Genomic DNA, 21,309 nt, shown 5'->3' on the forward strand with positions numbered 1-21,309 from the left:
GAAATGAAAGTTGGAGGGGTAGAAGAAAGGGTGTATGAAGGATGAGTTGTGTTTATTGCTTTTTTTTTAACTGCACAGTATTTAAGTGATTGTTTAAAGGAAAATGAAAATGAAATAAAATGTTTGAAAAAAAAATTATACTCTTCCATCTATCAACCTGTATGCTTCCAGTAGCAAAACGGTCTCATATCTTCTGCCATTTGTGGTGTCAGTCTTCTAATCATCTCCTTAATCAAATTTGTATGGACTCCTCTTAGCAACTCCTTGCTTCCTTCTTCTGTTTCCTTAATCAGCTTATCTTTGATTGTCAGTATTGTTATCAATGATGTTGCTTATAAATTTTCTCTCTTTAAATCCATAAATTCTTCTGTTTCTTCTTCTTCTGTGTCTTGCCATCTGGGGTAGAGTTCCCCTCCATTTAATTCCTCTTTTGGTATTCCACTTTTTCCATTTTCAGAGGCAAACCAATCACCATAAATATCAGCAAATTTAATTTCTTTATAGTCATTTTCCTCTTTGATTTTTAGGATTCTAACAACCACTTTTTCCACTTGATAAATATCTACAACTTCTTCATCATATTTTACTGTTAGATGCTCTAAGTCTTCCAATTTCTTCTTTATCCTCTCAAATGTGTTTGATAATTTCTGTATTTCTAAGAATATCTTTTGCAGACTTAAAGTTTCTTTCTGCAGTTGAAATTGTGCCATTATCTTCAGCTAACAAACACTGCTGCTCTAGCTTGGAAGGTTTTAATAAGATTAAGCATAGATTCACAATAAAGTTTTATTTTCACTTTTCTCTGGGTAAAGATATACTTCAAAGGGACATCTGTATGCTTTTCTTCTTATCACTCTCTATAAACAAGCAGTGAGACCTTGGAGTGCCAAGCCAGAATAATCAGTGAGAAAAGTAAGAGTGTTTCATTTCCAATATACAAACCTCCAGCCTCCGAGTAGCAGTGTTATTGTTGCAATTTTCTTTGTTTCTTTTTGTTTCTTTTTTGTATTTCAAGTTTTTTAAAAAGTCTGTTTCTTAAATAAGAACGCCCACAGTAATGAAAGGGGAGAGTTTTAGTTCATAGGTTGCAAAGAATAATGTAAAAAAATAGAAGAAGAAAACTTAATCCATTCATTTTAAAAGGCTTGCATAAATTCCATCCATGAACATAGCATTTAAAAAGTAAGATAACCCACTGTCCAAAACCATTCCAAACTTAATTCCACCGCTTATTTCTTCTGTTCTCCAATTTAAATTAAATTTAAGTTTTTTATAGGCAGTCTCTTTTAAAATGGTAAAAATTCCTCACCAGCTGGAAACACTTTCTTTTTCTGTATCCTTCCATTTTGGAGCCACCCCGATTTCATCAGCCTAATGATTGGATTTTTTGTTGCCATCTTGAAGAACTTCTCTTGGATTGATCAGGGACTTTGCGATGTCCCTGAGATCAGCAAGACGTATTCTTCCTGTTCACGGTCTCTGTGGGATGGTTTAGGTCCGATTGGACCACCCAGTGGCAAAAGTATCGGCTGCGGTCTCGGAGCATCGAGACCGCACGTCTGTATCATCACGACGTTGGCTCCTCCCCCCAGCCCAGGCTTTTTAATAGCCTATTGACAAAGGTGGGGGCTATTAAGAGTAAGTTTGCTTCCTGCCTAAAAACATGTTTCTCCATTTCTGATCTAGGGAAATATAATATTCTGCCTTTTCAATATTTCCCAGGATATTTCATTTTTCCAGGAGAGGGGGTGGGTTTTAACTTCCTACAGAAGGATGGAAGGAAATATAAAATGATTTCCACCCTTCTTCCTGTTGAGGAATCGCAATCATACTCCCTTTTAAACTCCCAAAATAAACCATCAATTCAACCCCCCCCCCATTTAATAAAATGTTCCTTGCTACCCTCTAAAAGATGTCAAATATAAGTAGGCTGTTGTCCTCTGTAGTCGTCACACCACACCTTATACCATTTTAAAGGAAAGGCAAGTGAGAAATTCATAGAACAGGAGAAGTGCAGGAAAAGAATAGGAAAATGAAACAGACAACCGTGTGTCTGAGAAACTCAGTTTTATTCACAGGAGGAAAGTTCAAACTGAAACCCAAATGTTTAAGAAGTACCAATTAATTCCACGGGGTAAATGCCCCTGCTGGGAATGTATAAAATCAGCGTAATGTGGTTTACATGAGTATGTCTGATGGGAATGAGGGCAAGAGATTTCATTATAATTCAACAAAAGACACGTGCAATACCGCAGCATCCATTCTGATCCTCTTGAAATGAAACGATCAGTTTTGCTTTGCAGCTGTTCTTCGTAAGAGGTCAAAACTGCATGTAGGATGCGCTTTGCTTTAATTTGTATTAATATTGTGTGGAAAGTTTCAGCAAACTTTAGTTTAATAACTTTCTTATTATCTGATTTAACTTGACTATGGCAAATATTGTGAAATTGTTGTAAAGGGGATGCAATCCAGTATATTTCATATTCATTTGAAACATTTGTGTACTTCAGAATTATTATTATATATACACCAACAATATATATGTGTGTGTGTGTGTGTGTGTGTTGTATTTGTGCTGATAAATAAATAAAGGGAGACTAGTATAGATCTATTTCAAGCTATTTAGCTCTCATCAGCTAGCTCACCAGGGGTTGTGACACTAATTACACACACACACACACACACACACACACACACACACACATATACATATATATATATAAAATCTGGGTGGTTTTTGGTATGTGCATAACTGTGAACATAAAAAGAGAAATAAATTCAGTGAGCTAAAACAATTGATTTCCAACAGTTAAACATTACTAAGGCATAGAATCTGTATGTGTGTGTGTGAGAGAGAAAGAGAGACAGAGACAGAGAAACAGAGAGAGAGGGAGACAGAGAGAGAGAGAGAGAGAAACAGACAGACAGACAGACAGAGAGAGACTGGATTTTTAATGTTGTACACCGCCTGGAGTCACAATGTGTGAACTGGGCGGCTATATCAATCTCTTTAATAAATTAATTAATTAATAGGATCCATCCCTAGAGTAGTCTATTGTAAGAAGTATAAACAGTACAAATTGTTTAGGCATAAACATACATTCGAATTTCATTGAAGGACTATCAGAAATAACATATTGATCCAGCTTGCCCAGCAACACAACATGAGTTCTTAGGCTAGCGTGCAATAAAAATAGGAGGCACAAGTCCATTAGTATCCATAAAACTGTATAACTATTAGCATTAGGATTTATCTTGGAACCATGGCAATAATAGTAAATCATGTTTCCAGGTAGATGGCAGTGCAATTATAGGAACTGAATGCAAAACCTGGGTTTATAGTTACAGAGTATAGCAACATAAGATCTCAGTCATGCTCTGGACAATTTACTCTCTTTAATTCTGCAGCAGGATGCAACTTCACTTTAACGGACTTCAGTATAGTGGACTTTGCAGGCCACAGAAGAGGTATTTGTGTAGTTTGTGTTAATACGTAGATGATGTCATTTGCATTGACTGACGTCATTTATTGCACAACCATGTCCTGATGAAATAAGTGAATAATCACTTATTCAATGATTATGTAAAATATGTACAGGTCATCCTCGTCCTATGACCATCATTGAGCCCAAAATGTCTGTTGCTAATGGAGACTGAGAGACCACCTCCTGCCGATTACCTCTCTCAGACCAATTAGATCGCACAGGTTGGGTCTCCTCCGGATTCCATCTGCCAGCCAATGTCGGCTGGTGACTCCCCGAGGGAGGGCCTTCTCTGTTGCAGCTCCGGCCCTCTGGAATGAGCTCCCTGTTGAGATCCGGACCCTTACTACCCTCCCGGCCTTCCGCAAAGCCACCAAGTCCTGGCTGTTCCAGCAGGCTGGGGGGAGCTGAGAAGCATCTACCTCCACGGAAATTGTGAATGTTGGTTTTGTTTTTAATATGTTGTCTTTGTCTCATTCCCCCCTTTCCCTTGTCTTTTGTGAGCCGCCCGGAGTCCTCCGGGAGTGGGCGGCATACAAGACAAATAAATAATAATAATAATAACAGAGGATTATTACAAGTGAAGCAAACAGTTGAAGAAGAAAAACATGCACTGGCTGATTATTTAAAAGAAAGTCAAGAACATCTATTAATCGAAGTAAAGAACAAAAATCTACTGAAGGCCCAACGGACGAAACAAGAATATAGAAAAGATGTGATAAAATCAAGAATGGAGAGTTGGCAGAACAAAGCACTGCATGGCCAATTTCTGGAAAAAATAAAAGATAAAGTGGACAGTGAACAAACTTGGTTATGGTTAACAACAGGTACATTAAAGAAAGAAACAGAGTCACTAATCCTGGCTGTGCAAGAACAAGCTATCCGCACAAATGCCATTAAGGCCAAAATCGAAAAATCCTCTGATGATGCCAAATGCAGACTTTGCAAAGAAGCTGATGAAACTGTTGATCACATACTCAGCTGCTGTAAAAAAGTCGCTCAGACTGATTATAAATTGCGGCACAATTCAGTAGCGCAAATGATCCATTGGAATTTGTGCAAAAATTATAATATTAAAACAGCAACAAACTGGTGGGAACATCAGCCTGAAAAAGTCACCGAAAATCAGATGGTCAAGATCTTGTGGGATTTCCGTATACAAACGGACAAAATACTGGCACATAATACACCAGACATCACACTGGTTGAGAAAAATAAGGTCACAATCATAGACATCACAATACCAGGTGATAGCAGGGTCGCCGAGAAGGAACATGAAAAAATTGCAAGATACCAGGACTTAAAAATAGAAATTCAGCGATTATGGCACAAACCAGCAGTGATAATTCCAGTGGTAATTGGCACACTGGGTGCTATTCCAAAAGCACTGGAATTACATTTAAAACAGTTAAAAATTGACAAAATCACCATCAGTCAAATGCAAAAAGCCGCACTGCTTGGATCTGCACGCATATTACGAAAATACATTATGCCGTCCTAGGCCCCTGGGTGGGGCCCGACTAGTAACCAATGCCAAATCCGGCAAAACAACTGGCCGCTGTGATACAATTGTATAATAATAATAATAATAATAATAATAATAATAATAATAATAATAATAATAATAATAATAATAATAATAATAATAATAATAATAATAAGTGAATTTTGCCCCATTTTACCACCTTTTTTGCCAGGGTTGTTATGTGATTCGCTGCAATGGTTAACTTAGTAACACAGTCGTTAAGCGAATCTGGCTTTCCCATTGGCTTTGCTTGTTAGAAGGTTACAAAACATGACCTTGGAACAGTGCAATGGGTATAAATATGAGTCATTTGCTGAATGTAAGTCACATGACCGTGGGGATGCTGCAGTGGTAATAATAGTGAAAAATGGTCACAAGTCCAAGTTTTTTCAGTGCCGTTGTCATTCAAACAGTCGCTAAATGAACTGCAAGTCGAAGACAACTGCACATTCTCCTGGTAACATATGTTTCTTTTTAATGACATTCATGCATCACAGACAGCCATCCTTCCAGTTAAAGAATTAGGACATGGTTTCACCATCCCACCAGGACTATGGAACTATGGCCATCTTTGGTAGTGAGTTAGTGAAACCTTTACCAAATGCTGTAATTGAGAGGGTAGATGTCTATTATGCATGACTGCCAGTTAAAAAGGGACATACGTTATCAGGACAATGTACATATTTTGCATAGTAGAGGTATTCAGCAGATTCTGACCAGTTCTGGAGAACTGGTAGCGGAAATTTTGAGTAGTTCGGAGAACCCGTAAATACCACTTCTGACTGGCCCCGCCCCCATCTATTCGCTGCCTCCTGAGTCCCAGCTGATTGGGAGGAAATGGAGATTTTGCAGTATCCTTTCCCTGGAGTGGAGAGGGAATGGAGATTTTACAGTACTCTTTCCCTGCCACACCCACCAAGCCACATCCACAGAACTGGTAGTAAAAAAGGTTGAATACCACCACTGCATAATATGATATTATCTTCTGACAGAGAAAGGCTGCCAGGTTAAACCCTTGTCAGATAAAGTCTTGTTTTGTCAATCTGAACTTCTTTGTCATTCACAGAAATGAAGAACTCTTGGGCAACTTTGGCCACTATTTTAGTAGGGCTCAAATAATGGAACTATTCCTAACAAAAGCCTTTGTGATTCCACAGCAGACGGAGGGTGTGAAATTTAGATGAAATACATTACGTTCCCATTCTCCTTCTAATTTATTACAAGAAGATGTTTGGCAGAGAAGGGATCTGGAAATTTGCCATTAAACTGCAGTAGACTTTGCAAGTTAAAGCTGATGGCCTTTGAGCATTAGCCTACCCAAACAGAACGCTACTACATTTGTAGAATTATCAGGATAATGGATCCTGGCATTTCACTCTTACCATCTTTACAAATGTCACTTTTCATTCTATTGTAAATTAAACTACTTTCATCCAAATTTCCAAAAGAAAGCTTCTTTGCAGTCTCCAGTCTCCTCATCTGTTCTGCTGTTAAAAGGGAAAAAAATAATAATATTGTGGCAAGGACTTGCAAGTATATTGGAGAAAATGCATCGTTATAGACCTTATACGAAGGGTATAGGGATTAATCATAAAGGATTAATTTCATGTCACTTTCTTCATGGTAGGGGTTAAAGAGGCCAACGGATGAGGAACAATACGATCAAATTAAACTTTGTTAAATTTGTGCCCTTGAATGAGCTAATGAAACATTATTAAAAAAAGAGTTGCAAAGGTGAAAACCCCATTAAGCCCAAGTGAGCAATACCACCTTCTATCACCTGAAGCTGTCCCTTCGATATTTCTCCACTTATTATAGGTAGATTTTTATCCACTTAATAGGTTAAGTTTCAATCCTCCCTCCATCAATTATTCACTCCAGAAAGTAACCTTCTCTCTGTAAGAGCAAGGGAGAAAATGTGTATACTTAATCTCATTTACGCTTTTAACCAATTTATGCCAGCATCATGTATTTAAATTAGCTTTGGTGTGCTTTCATATATTATAACCATATTTCAAAGCAATTTGCACAAATGCCAACAGAGGAGCCAACTATATGTATCATGTGTTTGAAGATTATAAAGTCTCCAGATGCCTTTGTAAAGCAAACCTTTCATGAATAAATCAGGAAACATCCTGATGCAGGCTTTATAGAGAGAGAGCAAGGTATTCTTATTTAGGTCACAGTGAGGATCCGCCAGGTTTGCTAAAATGGAACAAATCCCCAGCGTATAATGTCAGATGTGCAACATTTTATAAGACAAGCAAACATTGCTGAGAGTTTAGCCCTTATTGTGTGTTTGCAGCTATAAATGACCCCCTGCTTTAAGAATATTGCTTTGGTCACCCAAGGTGTGAATCAAGTATGTTCAGCTCTGTACTGAGCTGGGTAGGAAAGGTTTTGTTTTGCAAACTTATCCAATGTGATATTGGAAGAGAAGTGATTATGTCCTCCTAACCAGGGGTGGGATGCTGGGGGTTCGCAGGAGTTTGGGAGAACCTCTAGCTAAGATTCTGTGCAGTTCAGAGAACCCCCAAATCCCACTCCTGGCTGGCCCCACCTACCATACCCCTCCCCTCCCAGGGGTCCCCACGCGACCCATTTTGGATGCAGGTAAATGCAGAGGCCACGCAGAGGCTCAAGGAGGGTGAAAAACAGGCCTACCAAACATTTGGGCCCATTTCCAACCTCCAGAAGGCCTCTGGAGCTTGGGGAGGCTGTTTTTGCCGTCCTGGAGATTTAAGGAAAGCCTCCGGAGCCTGGGGACGGCAAAAACACCTCCCATGGTGTTGGAGGCCAACTAGGCCACACCCACCATGGCCATGCCCTCCCAGAAAGCGGGCAGAGAGCTCCTTGCTAAATTTTTTGAAGCCACCCCTGATCCTAATCCTTATAATTTTATAAGAACTGCAAAGAGTGTTGCTAAGAGTATGTAGGAGAAGGGAAGACACAGCTGGGGGTGTGGAGCTAAGGATTAGAGTCTGTATGTTGTGACAAACAGCCCCCCTTGAATTTCGTTGACCCTTGTCTGGTGTGCCAAAGTAGTACAGGAAGTTCTCGACTTACAGCAATTTATTTAGGGACTGTTCAAAGTTGCAACAGCACTGAAAAAAATGACTTATGACCATTTTTCATACTTACAACCTTTGCAGCATCCCGATCATTATGTGAGCAAAATTCAGATGCTTGGCAGTTGATTCTTATTTATGACGGTTGCAGTGTCTCGGGGTCACGTGATCCCTTTTTGCGACCTTTGGACAAACAAAATCAATGGGGAAGCCAGATTCACTTAACAATCATGTTACTAACTTATCAACTGCAGTGATTCACTTAACACTTAACAACTGTGGCAACGGTCATAAAACAGAGCAAAGCTAACTTAACAAATTTCTCACTTAACAGCAGAAATGTTGTGCTCAATTGTAGTCACAAGTTGAGGATTACCTGCATGGAACTTTACTTGACTAGATTCTTGTGCCTAAGCTTGAATAAATCTTCTGCGCTGTAACTTAATGTTTGCTCCTTGATTTTTGCACCTGGTTTGAGCAGAGGTGTCTGCAGGGATGGAGAGACAAACATGTGCAAATGGGCAACTGAAGCCCTGCCTTCTTTGAGCATGTATTGCACATACATTTAAAGGAGATAGACTTAAATGACCCGATTTCAATCCCCACCTTTCCGTCTTTGAACTCCCTGGGGTTTGAGGAAATGACAGGCCAAATAATTTGGCCACAGGCCTTTCTTTCCTCTGTTATCAGCAATAGGGATAGTACGTCCTAAATTATAGGGCTTATTGATTAATTACACTATTTCTGATTTTCCTTGTAAAGTTAGATCACAGCAAGTGACACAAGCAAAGAAACGAACGGCATAATATATCAAATCACAAATAAATCAGCCCACCCAACACAATTAAACTATTTGAGTCTTATCTTAGGCCTGGACTGACGGTCCCAGCTGTCACTGCTTAACTTTCCTTAGTGCCAAGATGAGAAAATCTTGATTTTAAATTCAATTTCCAACCCTAAGAAATGCTGCCTTTTCTGTTTGTTAAGAACAGACCAGGTGCATTCACCTCAATCTTGACTGTTGTTAACTACCTGAACTAGGTAAAAGTTCCCCTTGCACATACATGCTAGTTGTTCCCAACTCTAGGGGGTGGTGCTCATCTCTGTTTCAAAGCCAAAGAGCCAGCACTGCCCTAAGACATCTCTGTGGTCATGCGGCTGGCATGACTAAATGCCAAAGGCGCACAGAACACTGTTACCTTCCCACCAACAGTGGACCCTATTTTTGTACTTGCATTTTTATCTGCTTTCAAACTGCTAAGTTGGCAGAAGCTGGGATAAGTAACGGGAGCTCATTCCATTATGCGACACTAGGGATTCGAACCGCTGAACTGCCGACCTTTCTGATCGACAAGTTCAGTGTCTTAGCCACTGAGCCATGTCTGCATTAGTCTCTGCATTTTTTGGGGCAAGGCTTTTCAGAAGTGGCTTGCCATTGCCTTCTCCCTCTCAGAGTTGAGAGAGTATTGAGTGAGCCAAGGTCATGCAACTGGCTTTGTGCCTAAGGTAGCTCTAGAACTCGTGGGCTCCTGGTTTCTAATCTAGCACCTTAACCACTGAACCAAACTGAATCTTATTGGAATTATATACAGATCATTTCATTGTTCTAGACATGATGGTGCCAGCATTCATAACACATTTTGGATCAATTGCTTTTTTAAAAATTTAATTTATAAAAGATTTACAACAAAAAACACACAAAACCTAGGATATAAGAATACACTGACTATTTTAACAAGCTTGAAATGATAAAAAGTTCATCCAAAGTGGAAGAGTGGAATATAAAAACATTTTTTCTTTTCTTTTCTACATTGAAATTTGTTTTGTTTTTACCATCATTCTTGCAATTTGGAATAAAGAGATTGTTCCTGGAAAACTCAGGTCATCTAACAGATTGATGATTATTAAAAATGAGGAGTACAAACTGGGCAAAGAGAAATTCACATATTATTCCATATTTGGACATGAAGCACACTTTAAATTGTTGAGCCAGTCCAGTCAGTATCTCATCTCAATACTTTCATCACTGTTATCATGATTTGGAAATTGACATGTCTAAAGTTACTCTATTTTGAGCCTTTGTTAATCTTGCTCTTTCTCCTCCCCCCTCCCTATACTTTGTTCCTTAACAATGACTTATGGACCATTCAGCCTGTTCTCTCAGCAGATGCCTCCAAGCAGATGCATGAGTGTCCCATTTCGGAATTCCACTGGAAACATTTGTTTCAAGGTTTTGAGGGAGTGTAAAAGTAAGTTGATAAGATCAAAGTTACTTTAGACAATCCCTTTGGAACTGGAAGGCTAGATCAATGATATTTCAAGATTTTGACATGGCCCCAAACTAAAGAAATTAAGAACTAAAAATGTAGACACACTTCAATGAATGATGTGAATTTTTTGTCCTTATTCCCGCCTTCACTCCACAATGGATTTTTCCTAGAAACCTGACTTGGGTCCATGAATCCTGCATCCTTGTCTAGTAACATGACTGGATATGACTCTAAACTTAAGGCCAATCATCTCATCATTTGATCCCCATATCAAGAGCATAGGTTCCTTCTTGATTAAGCTTTATGTAAGATGTTTCTTTTCTTTTTTTTAGTCTCTACTGTTCAGTCTCTACTGTTCAGTCTTTAGAGGATTTCTAAATCCTCTAAAACAGTGATGGCGAACATTTTAGAGACCAAGTGCCCAAACTGCAATCCAAACCCCACTTATTTATCACAAAGTGCCAACACGGCAATTTAACCAGAATACTGAGGCTTTACTACATACAATAATGATAAACAAGGCAGCTAATTGTTCTAAGAAAAATGTGATAAATGCACTTTTATGCCCCTTCATTTCCCCGCTGATTTTGAAATATTACATTTAGCAACAATAAAAAGAAAAACTTTTGTAATATCATTTATTGGTTTTTCTCTTCATTTTCTTATCCCAATTTTCTCTATATATTTTTATTTCTTTTCTTGTTAAAATAAAATAGTTTTAATTCCTATTATTGAAGGAGACATCCCCTTCTTCCAGTGGTGGGTTGCAGGAGGTACGCCCTGGTACGGGCGTACAGGAGCCTTTCCGGAACACGAGGTACTGTTCTGGTACGGTGCTCCAGAGGACCCACCTGCCCGCCTGAGTTCCTTACCATGTTTAAAAGCTTTTGGCACTTCTGCGCATGCGCATGGCATGTACAGCACCTGCATGGTGCTCCGCCAAGCAGATGGAGTGTCAAGGAGGCTTGCAGAAGTGTCATTTGCAGCTACAACACATGCTCATGCCGCCTGTGTGTGCACACGCACCGCACATGTCTATGTGGGCGATGCCAGGCCTGTTCCAACCGTACCAGTTGGAACGTGATCTGGAACCCACCACTGCCTTCTTCATAACTATTTTTTTAATCCCACAAATTTTTGTTTCTATGCAAGCGACTTTGAGAAGCGCGACAGAGAAACACGATGGAGCTTGGCTGGGCCAGCGGCAGGTGTGCCCACAGAGAGGGCTCTGAGTGCCATCTCTGGCATGCATGCCATTGGTTCACCACCACTGCTCTAAAAGAACACAACTTTGCTTATTTCTAGGGCTGATACCATATATTGTATGTTGCACCTTCTCCTCCTCAAATCCTGCTCTGCTGCTTCATCACTGCAGGATGGAATAGGCAAGGATACCTGAGAAGGTTGAATAAAGGAAGCTGAAAGTGACTTCCAAGAATATATTATCAAACAGGATCATCCAATATATAAAAGTCATCCCAGATGCCCAGCTAAAGCAAGCAGATGCCTATATTGGGCCACAACAATATAGGAAGTCGCTGGAGGAGGAGGATCCCTTTAGTGACAATAGCAATGCATCATTTCCTACTGCATGGGAGAAATTATTGATAAACCATGCCTGTATTTTACCAAGAAAAACCACATGGACAAAGTGATTTATGATATAGTATCAGATAATGTAGCTCTCTGATCAGATGCTCTCAACATGCTACAGAGGAATAGCTGAGAATACTAATGGTGTTTATGAAATAGTAGATATAGGCCTTTGGGATGTCTAGTTGCTGATGTTGCCATAAAGGAAAAGAAAATCTGAAGCTGCACAAAGGGAATTACAGTAGGAGCATGGAATATAAAAAGCATGAACACGAGGAAGCTCAGCACAGTGAAAGATGAGATAAATCAACTATATGTTGACATCTTAGGCATCGTTCAATTGAAATGGACTGGCATTTCACTCAGAAGAACATACTGTTTACTAGCCATGTCATGAAAAACAAAGAATGAATGCTGTTGTTTTCATAACCAGGAAGGATATATAGCAAAGACAGTACTTGGGTGCAGTGCAATCAATGATCAAATAATATCAAGTAGGCTTTGTAGACAACCCTTTAATGTGAGATTATCCAAGCTTATTCTTCAACCATTGATTCAGAAGAAGAGAAGATTGATGAGATTTATGGTCCAGTTCAATCAAAATCCATCAAAATAGCAATAGCAATAGCAATATAGCAGTAGACTTATATACCGCTTCATAGGCCTTTCAGGCCTCTCTAAGCGGTTTACAGAGAGTCAGCATATTGCCCCCAACAATCTGGGTCCTCATTTTACCCACCTCGGAAGGATGGAAGGCTGAGTCAACCCTGAGCCGGTGAGATTTGAACCGCTGACCTGCTGATCTAGCAGTAGCCTGCAGTGCTGCATTTAACCACTGCGCCACCTTGGGAAAATGCAAGCAAGGAGCCTTGCTTTGGATGGAGCATGGCATCCTGATGTTGAAATCTTGCTGTAACAGCAAAGACACAGCTAGGGGGCGTGGAACAGATCACAAACTGCTTATGTGCAAGTTCTAGGTCAAACTGAAGCAGCAGAAGAAAGCCAAGTACTTTCTATAATGTGTTCTTGAGTATATAGTGACTGTTTTCATGGAGAGCCTCAGGAATCACTCTGAAGTATTGAAGCTCATTGATAGGGAAACAGAATGAGATTAAACAATGTGGAAGGAAATCAACAATGCTGCCGACGATGAATGTGGAAAAATATCTCCCAAGGTCAAAAAACTGAGGAAAGCAAGCTATCTAAATTGCTAAGAAGAAAAGAGAAGCCAAATCCAAGAAAGTCCTAAGGAAGAAACTTAATAAAGAATTTCAGAGATATTTTTAAAAAGGCAAGAGGAAATATACAATGATATCTGTAAAGACATCAAAGATGGAAACAGGCAGGCAAAAATGAAGACAGTCGTCCAAAAGATTCCAAGTTCAGAACGAGGTACCGTCCCGTAAATGCTACAAAATACTAATGGACAAACAGTAACTGCTTTTAAGAAGAGCAGGCAAATATGAATGGAATACACTGAAATTCTCTATAGTATAGGTGTCAACCTTAAGGGTGAAGGTAAGGGTTCCCCTCGCACATATGTACTAGTCATTCCTGACTCTAGGGAGCGGTGCTCATCTCCATTTCAAAGCCAAAGAGCCAGGACTGTCCGAACATGTCTCCATGGTCATATGGTCAGCATGACTAAACACCGAAGGCGCATGAAACGCTGTTACCTTCCCACCAAAGGTGGTCCTATTTTTCTACTTGTATTTTTATATGCTTTCAAACTGCTAGGTTGCACCGCGTCCCTCTGTCAACCTTAGATGCCTTAAAATATATCCTTTATTTACAAACACTTCTAGTATTAAAAGATGAAATTTGATTACTTGTTCAATCATTAACAAGTTTAAATTCTAGAGGGATTGTTAAAATATCTGCAACAACATGGCAAGCATTAGAAAAAGAACCTGTACAGGTTCTAACCAAATTCTGACTGCAAATTTGAAGAACGATACAATGGACAACAGACTGGAAGTGATCAGCCTATGTATCAATCAAAGACAGGAGACTTACCAGTGTGCAAATTTTTATACAATATCCTTAATTTCACATGGTAAGAAAAATAATGTTTAGGATCATTCATTGCACATTAGAGACATACATGAAAAGGGAGAAGTCAGATTTTAAAGCTAGTTTTAGAGAAAGCCAGGAAACAAATTATTGCTGATGTATGCTGGATAACTGAGAAAGAAAAAAAGAGGGTCAATATGTCCTTCATTAATTATAGAGAGACCTTCAACTGTGTTTTGACACAGTTCCACATGACAATCATGTAGAATATCCTTATGAAAATGGAATACCAGAACATCTCATTGTCCTCATGCAAAATCTGTACATGGGACAGGAAACCACAGTCTGGATGAAATATGATGAAACAGACTGGCTCCAGCTAGGCAAAGGAGTTAGGTTAGTGATGGCTAACCTTTTTGTTGTTGCTTGCCAAAAGCGCATGTGCATGCCTGCACCCATAATGCAATGCATGTACAACCTCCAGTGCACCCCGCCCCTGCACATGTGTGTGACCCCCCACATGACCCCCACCCCTGTACATGTGTTCATGACACACACACACACTGTGCTCCCTCTTCCCCTGTGCATGCACATGCAACCCCCAGCGCCCTATTTGGGGCCTAGTAGGCCTCCCTGGGAGCAAAAACAGGAACACACCGCACTCCGTGCATTCACCCCACCCCCTGCACATGCATGGAAGAGACCCAAAAATTAGCTGGATGGCGGGATGTGCATGCACAGTGGAGCTGACCTGGAGTGACAGCTCACATGCCTGCATAGGTTCACCATCACAGAATTAGGTTGTACATATTTCCCTTATGTATTCAACCTATATACTGAATATTTATTGAGGCAAGCTGGATTGGAAGAAGATGAACCTGGCATTAAAACTGGAGAAAGAAACTTCAATAACCTACGTTATGCTAATGATGTTATTTCGAGAGCTGAAAATGCAAATGATCTTCTAGCTCTAGAAAGTCAAGGAGCACAGTGGGGAAAAAAATGAGACTAAGATTAAATCTAATGAAGGCCAAACTGATGACACCACCAGCCTTAAAACTGTCAATAAAGGCACAAAGTGGAGGATGGATTCTGCATTTTAGTACTGATTGTCAACAGTAAAGCCAAAATTGGACTTTGAAGAAACAGAATAGAAAGAGTATTGCTGCCTTTGTACTTTAGTGTTGGAGAAGACTCCTGAGGATTCCATAGAGATTCAGGAAAACAAACAAATGGATCATCAGACAAATCAATCCAGAGTTCTCATTCAAGGCATAAATGACTTGGCTCAAACTATCATATTTTGGACACATTATACAAAGACTTAGTTCTCTTGAAAAGTCTATAATGCTGTGAAAGGTGAAAAGATAGAAAAGAAGACAATCAGCAACAAGATGGATTGACTTAATTATAGTGGCAATAGGTGCATGGTTGGAAGATATAGTTAGGAGAAGAATATCCTCAGGAAAATTTATCTATGTGGCTGCTAAGTGTTGATACCAATTCAATAATCAATTATCAATTCATGATGAAGCTTTATTTATATATCATTTATATATTTATTATTTAAATTGACTACTTTGATTAAAAAATATGTAAATACTTTTGTTTCTGCTTGGAAACCATTTCTGGACTTTGTGCTTAATGTGGAAAAATGATTTTGATTTTGGGTTTTACTGATTAGATAGATTTGTTGATATGGAAATGGCTAGTTTATACTATTCTACTATACTATTATGCAAAAGTAAAAAGTTGGGGTTTGATGTTACTGTCTTATTCTACTACACCAGAGGGAGTCGGAAATCAACCTTCCATTCTTCCGAGGTTGGTAAAATGAGGACCCAGATTGTTGGGGGCAATATGCTGACTCTGCAAACTGCTTAGAGAAGGCTGTAAAGCACTGTGTAGTGGTATATAAGTCTATTTCTATTGCTACTTTCAGCAACTTCCCAGAAGTGGAATTTTATGGTCTTCTGTAACTCTGTAACTCTATTTTGCTGTTGTTGTTTTACACATAATACCACAATTATTTCTCAATTTGAGATTACTTTATTTACTTTTCACAAATTCCTTTTAAGAATGGTGGATGAAATAAAGGGGCTGAAAGCCTGGACAGCAAGCTTTTTATCAATCAGTAGTCAACAAATAGATAGAAATTTTAACATTATTTCAAGATTTTGGATTGAATGTTGTTATTCTTGTCTATTATATATTGTTGTTGTTTCTTATATATTAAATTATTTGTGAGTAGTAGATACTACTTCATGTCTTAAAAGTGATCTCACTAATAAACAACCAGGAACACAACTGCAAATACCACAGTTGATTTAAACATCGGCAGTAGATTCAAACAATGATCATAAATGAATTGAGAGAAATTGAGGATCAGAATATGCTTTTGAAAGGCTATGAAAACCGAAACTGACAGACATATTGATTCTGGTACTTTATATTCATCTATCCTCATATATTTTCAGCAAATTTTCCCCTACCAGCTTCTCATAATTGTCTGTATATTGCTGCAGCTCATGGAGTTGTTCTAATTTACTCTCTGAGCCTTTATTTCCTTTTGTTATTCTTCTTACACATGCCTTCCCCATTGTTATCTCTGAATGGAGAACATTTCCTCAAATTTCCAGGCAGTATGGTTGCTGGTCCTGTTAATAGAGAATTATGGGAGTGGAAATTTCACAAATATTAAGGGCACCAGATATGGGAAGTCTCCTTTATGTCCATCTTACTTCAGTTTCTGTATCTGATGATACATTGTTGTTTTCCTTCTTTACCTTAGATTCTAAGTTATTTCTTCTCCTTTCAAGACCTCTTGCTTTTCTCTCTCTCCCAAAAATCCATCTTCTGCTTTTCTTTGCATTCTCCGTTCCTCGGTGTCTGCTAAGTACAATTTCTTTGATTGGTGTGACAAAGCACATTATTTCACCAAACTTTCTGGCCCTCAGCTCCTGAGCTGTCATGTCTTCCCTTCATGATTCCTCTTCCAGTGAGGTTTGAGAAGCTACTTCCAGAGCTAGCAAACCCCAAGAAACCAAATGGGCCTGATAATTGTGATATTATAGATTTGAAAAATTGTGTTTCATGTGAGCCTTTCATTATTCCATAGATATAAGCAGGGGTGGGCTGCTGGGGGTTCACAGGGGTTTGGGTGAACCTCTAGCTAAGATTCTGTGCAGTTATGTCAACCCCCAAATCCCACTCCTGGCTGACCCCACCCACTCCATCCCTCCCAGCAGTCCCCACGTGGCCCGTTTTGGAGGCAGGTAAGCGCAGGGCGCACATGGAGGTTTGGTGAGGGTGAAAAGCAGGTCTCCCGGAAGTTCGGGAAGGCCAGAGATGAACCCGTTTCTGGCCTCCAGAGATCCTTTGGAGCCCGGGGAGGCCATTTTTGCCCTTCTGGAGGCTTGAGGAAAGCCTCCAGAGCCACTGTTCCCTCTAAGGTGCGCGGCTGCGCGGCCGCGCAAGTGGAAAGAAACCCCCGCACAGCAGTTTCTAACTTTACAGAGATTTCTGTAAAGTAAACGTAGGGAAGTCCTTTGCAGGCGGCTACAACTGGCCGCCTGCAAAGGACCTCCCCAGACTTGTTTTGAAGAGCACGGCTCTTCAAAGGGGGATTCCTTCCTGCGAGACCCCATCCAGAAAATGCGGGGAGCGGCAGCGGAGCCCCGGGGCTGCTTCTGCTGCGTCCGCTGGACTGTGGGGCTTGGAAGGGGGTGGGAAGAGCGGCGGGGCTGGCGGTGGCCAGCGGTGGCAGGCTGGTTCGCCTCCTCCTCCTCCAACAGCACTGCCAGATTTCCGCCCAACGCTGCGGGGGCGCCAGCGGGAGCTTTGGCGGCTTCACCTCAGCTGCAGCGCTGGGCAGCAAATGTGTTGGTGCTGTTGGAGGAGGAGGAGGAGGAGGAGGAGGAGGAGGAGGAGGAGGAGGAGGAGGCAGCAGCAATAGCACCTGAGGACAGGACAAGAAGCAATGGAAACTTGTCAGAAGGAGACTCAAGCTGGAAATAAGGAGAAATCTGACAGTAAGAACAATTAAAATCAATGGAATATTAATTCATTTGCTACAGGTTTTCAAAAGACTGGATGGCCATTTGTCTCAGATGATATAAAGACTCCTGCCTTGGACAAGGGGCTGGACTAGAAGACCTCCAGTATCCCTTCTGATTCTATGATTTTAAAAACCACAAGCTTTTTACAGCTCGCTTGCAACTTTACCAAATTTAATTCAGCCATTTCCTTTTGTTATTAAATGGGTATTGCTAGTTCAATGCACATGCACTCCACTTTTAAGATGCTGAAAAAATCCCCATGACCTGCAACAAAATTCATTCTTCCACTCTTATCTTGCCCTAACTTCTGATAGGTTCCTGAAATATAGATCTATAAAATTTAGTGAAAATATTTCTATCTATTTTAATACAGACTCGTAAAACAGATTGGGACAAATGACATTAGTGCTCTGGGATAATAGCAGGTTTACTCTATTTGGATTTTCAGATAAAAGGTATCTTTTGTTTTAAGTTCTAACAATGTAGTTCTCTAATGTAACTATGAAACAGTCCAAATATATAATTCCCCTCAGGGAGGAATTCTGGGAGTTGAAGTCCACAAGTCTTAAAGCTGTCACGTTTGAAGACCCCTGGAGTTTTTTTCCCCTAAAGGGTTAGGGGTGCAAGGGTCTTGTAACAACAGCTTTAAGACTTGCGTGCTTCAAATGCCAGACTTTCTGAGCCAACATTTTGGTTGCTAAGCAGGAGCGTTGTTAAGTGATACTGATATTATATAACACTTTTAATTAAGCGGGTACCTTGAATAAACATAACTTTGAGTTTCAAATAATACTAATTTTGTTGTTGTTTTAGGTGACATCTGTGAAAAAAATTCAGGTGCTCAGGCATGAAAATATGCCGCTCAAACACTATACTTTTCTGCTCACACTGAAAAAAAATTAGAGGGAACATTGTCCAGAGCCCGGGGAGGGCAAAAATGCCCCCCTCCCGCTGTGGTGCAGGAGGATGACTAGGCCATGCCCATCATGGCCACGCCCACCCAGCAACCCGGCAGAGAACCCCTTGCTAAAAAATTTGAAGCTTACCCCGGGACATAAGCCACTCCAAATAAAAATTTATAAAAATATAAGAACACAGAGAGAGATCTAAAACTGTAGGAAATTATCATGAAAAGCTAGTAGAAGAATCTGAGGACATTTGGGAACAGCATTCATTCAACAAAATTTGGTTTTCTGCAAGGCCTTGAGAACCTGATTGTTCCCTCATACATTGAGCCAGGCAGTTGGATGAGTTCATTTTGCAATTGTTGGGAACAGGGCCGGATTTAGATGAAAAGAGGCCCTAAGCTATTCCACTTATGAGGCCCCTTAACCTCCCATTTTTAAGTTTGTAAATTACATGAGAGACAATAAAATACATTATTACTGTGATATATGTCAATATATATCAATATATATAGCTGGCCTCCTGACGGAGGGCGGCTCTGCTCTGCAGTAAAGGCAGCGAGGCCAGCCGCCTCCCCTGCTGCGCTCAGCTGCCCGGCTCGGCCCCCTCGCCCTTACCTGCCTGGCCGCTGGTGGGCTCGGCGTCGACAGGGTGGCTACTGGGAGCGGCTGCGCCTCTCGCCTGACCGCCAGTGCCGGGAACGTGGGCGGGCTCCCCAACTACCATGGCGCTGGAACGATTTTAACCAATACATTTTTATGTTTGTTTATTAATCATATGCGTAGAATTTCTCCTTATTTTCGGTTCAGTGTTTTAGTGTTCACTGTTTTTAGAATAGTGTAATTTTAATTTTGCTAACAATTTGAATGTAGGCCCCTCTTGATCTTGAGACTCTAGGCTGAAGCCTAGTTAGCCTATAGGAAAATCCGGCCCTGGTTGGGAATTAGGTGGTGGTTAGGCTTGGTTTTACTGTGTTCCTTGTTGTTTCAATTTTGTTAGTTTCTTTTTTCCCCTTTCCCCCCAGTTTTAACCCTTACAAGCTGGCCATGTTAAATAAACAAATATATAAATAGGATTTCCAGTGATAGCTGCCATATGAATGGATGAGCAGAATATAAATCAAACAAATAAATAAGTAGACATATTTATTTGTGGGTAGCAATTCTTGATAATATAATCCCAATACTGTTGAACAAGGAAGGTCAAAGGAGACTATGCTGTCTTTAAGATAAAACTAAGCTCCCAGAATTTGAGTGAGATGAATGCATGTGTGTCTATGCACACACACTGTTAAATGCTGCGATGGACAGATGAGGTGTGGAGCAGCTGAGGTAATTAGAACAGCTTTATTGCTAACAGACAAGAATCAACATCAACTATATACAGATGGAACCTTGCCCTGCCTGACAGCTATTTATACTAGAACTGTCAGGCAGTGCAACCAATGAGAGTGTAGGAAACAGCCTGAGCTCAGCCAGCCGCACCTTAGCCAATCAGGCGCGGCTTAGCTGTTGCCGGCTGTCAGTCGTAAGTCGAGGACTTGGGGCTGGTCGTAAGTCAAGGACTTAAGACCGATCGCAAGTCGAGAACACAGCACAACACACACACACACACACACACACCACTGGCCAATCACATACAGTTGTAACTGGGGTAAGCAACTTGTATAACACTGAATAACATTATTACTGCAGGAGCGGCATTGGATACTGGTATGTTTCCAGATGCAATTCAAGATGCTGGTTGCCACATTGAAAGCCCTACACAGGGGTGGGCTTCGAAATTTTTAGCAAGGGGTTCTCTACCCAGTTGCTGTGTGGGCGTGGCCATCATGGGTGTGGCCTAGTCGGCCTCCTGCACCACAGGGGTGGCCATTTTTGCCCTCCCAGGCTCCAGAGGCTTTCCTTGAATCTCCATGAAGGCAAAAAATGCCTTCCCAGGCTTCGAGGCCCTCTGGAGGTCAGAAACGAGCCCGAACCTCCGGTATACCCATTTTTCATCCTTCCCGAGCCTCCGTGCATGCCCTGCACTTATCTGCATCCAAAACAGATCACGTGGGGACTCCTGGGAGGGGAGGGGTTGGCGGGCCCAGCCAGGAGTGGGATTTGGGGGTTCTCCGAACTGCACAGAAGCTTAGCTAGAGGTTCTCCCAAAGCCCTGCCAACCCCCAGCAGCCCACCCCTGCCTACATGGCTTAGGATTGAGTTATCTGGGGAATCACTTTTTTCCCAAGAGTCTCTACCCATCTAACTCTGTGTAGCAGAATGGGCATGCTGCAGATCCCAGCAGCCAAAGAAATTTGGCTGGTGGGGACTAGAAGACTGGGCTTTTTTGCAGTAGCCCCTACTTTGTGCAATATCTTTCCCTTGAAAATCAGAATGACCCTGTTAGCTT

This window comes from Thamnophis sirtalis, unplaced genomic scaffold (genome assembly GCF_051295495.1).
Source record: "Thamnophis sirtalis isolate CommonGarterSnake01/CBP01778 unplaced genomic scaffold, rThaSir2_p1.2 scaffold_5, whole genome shotgun sequence".
Classification (NCBI taxonomy): Eukaryota; Metazoa; Chordata; class Lepidosauria; order Squamata; family Natricidae; genus Thamnophis; species Thamnophis sirtalis.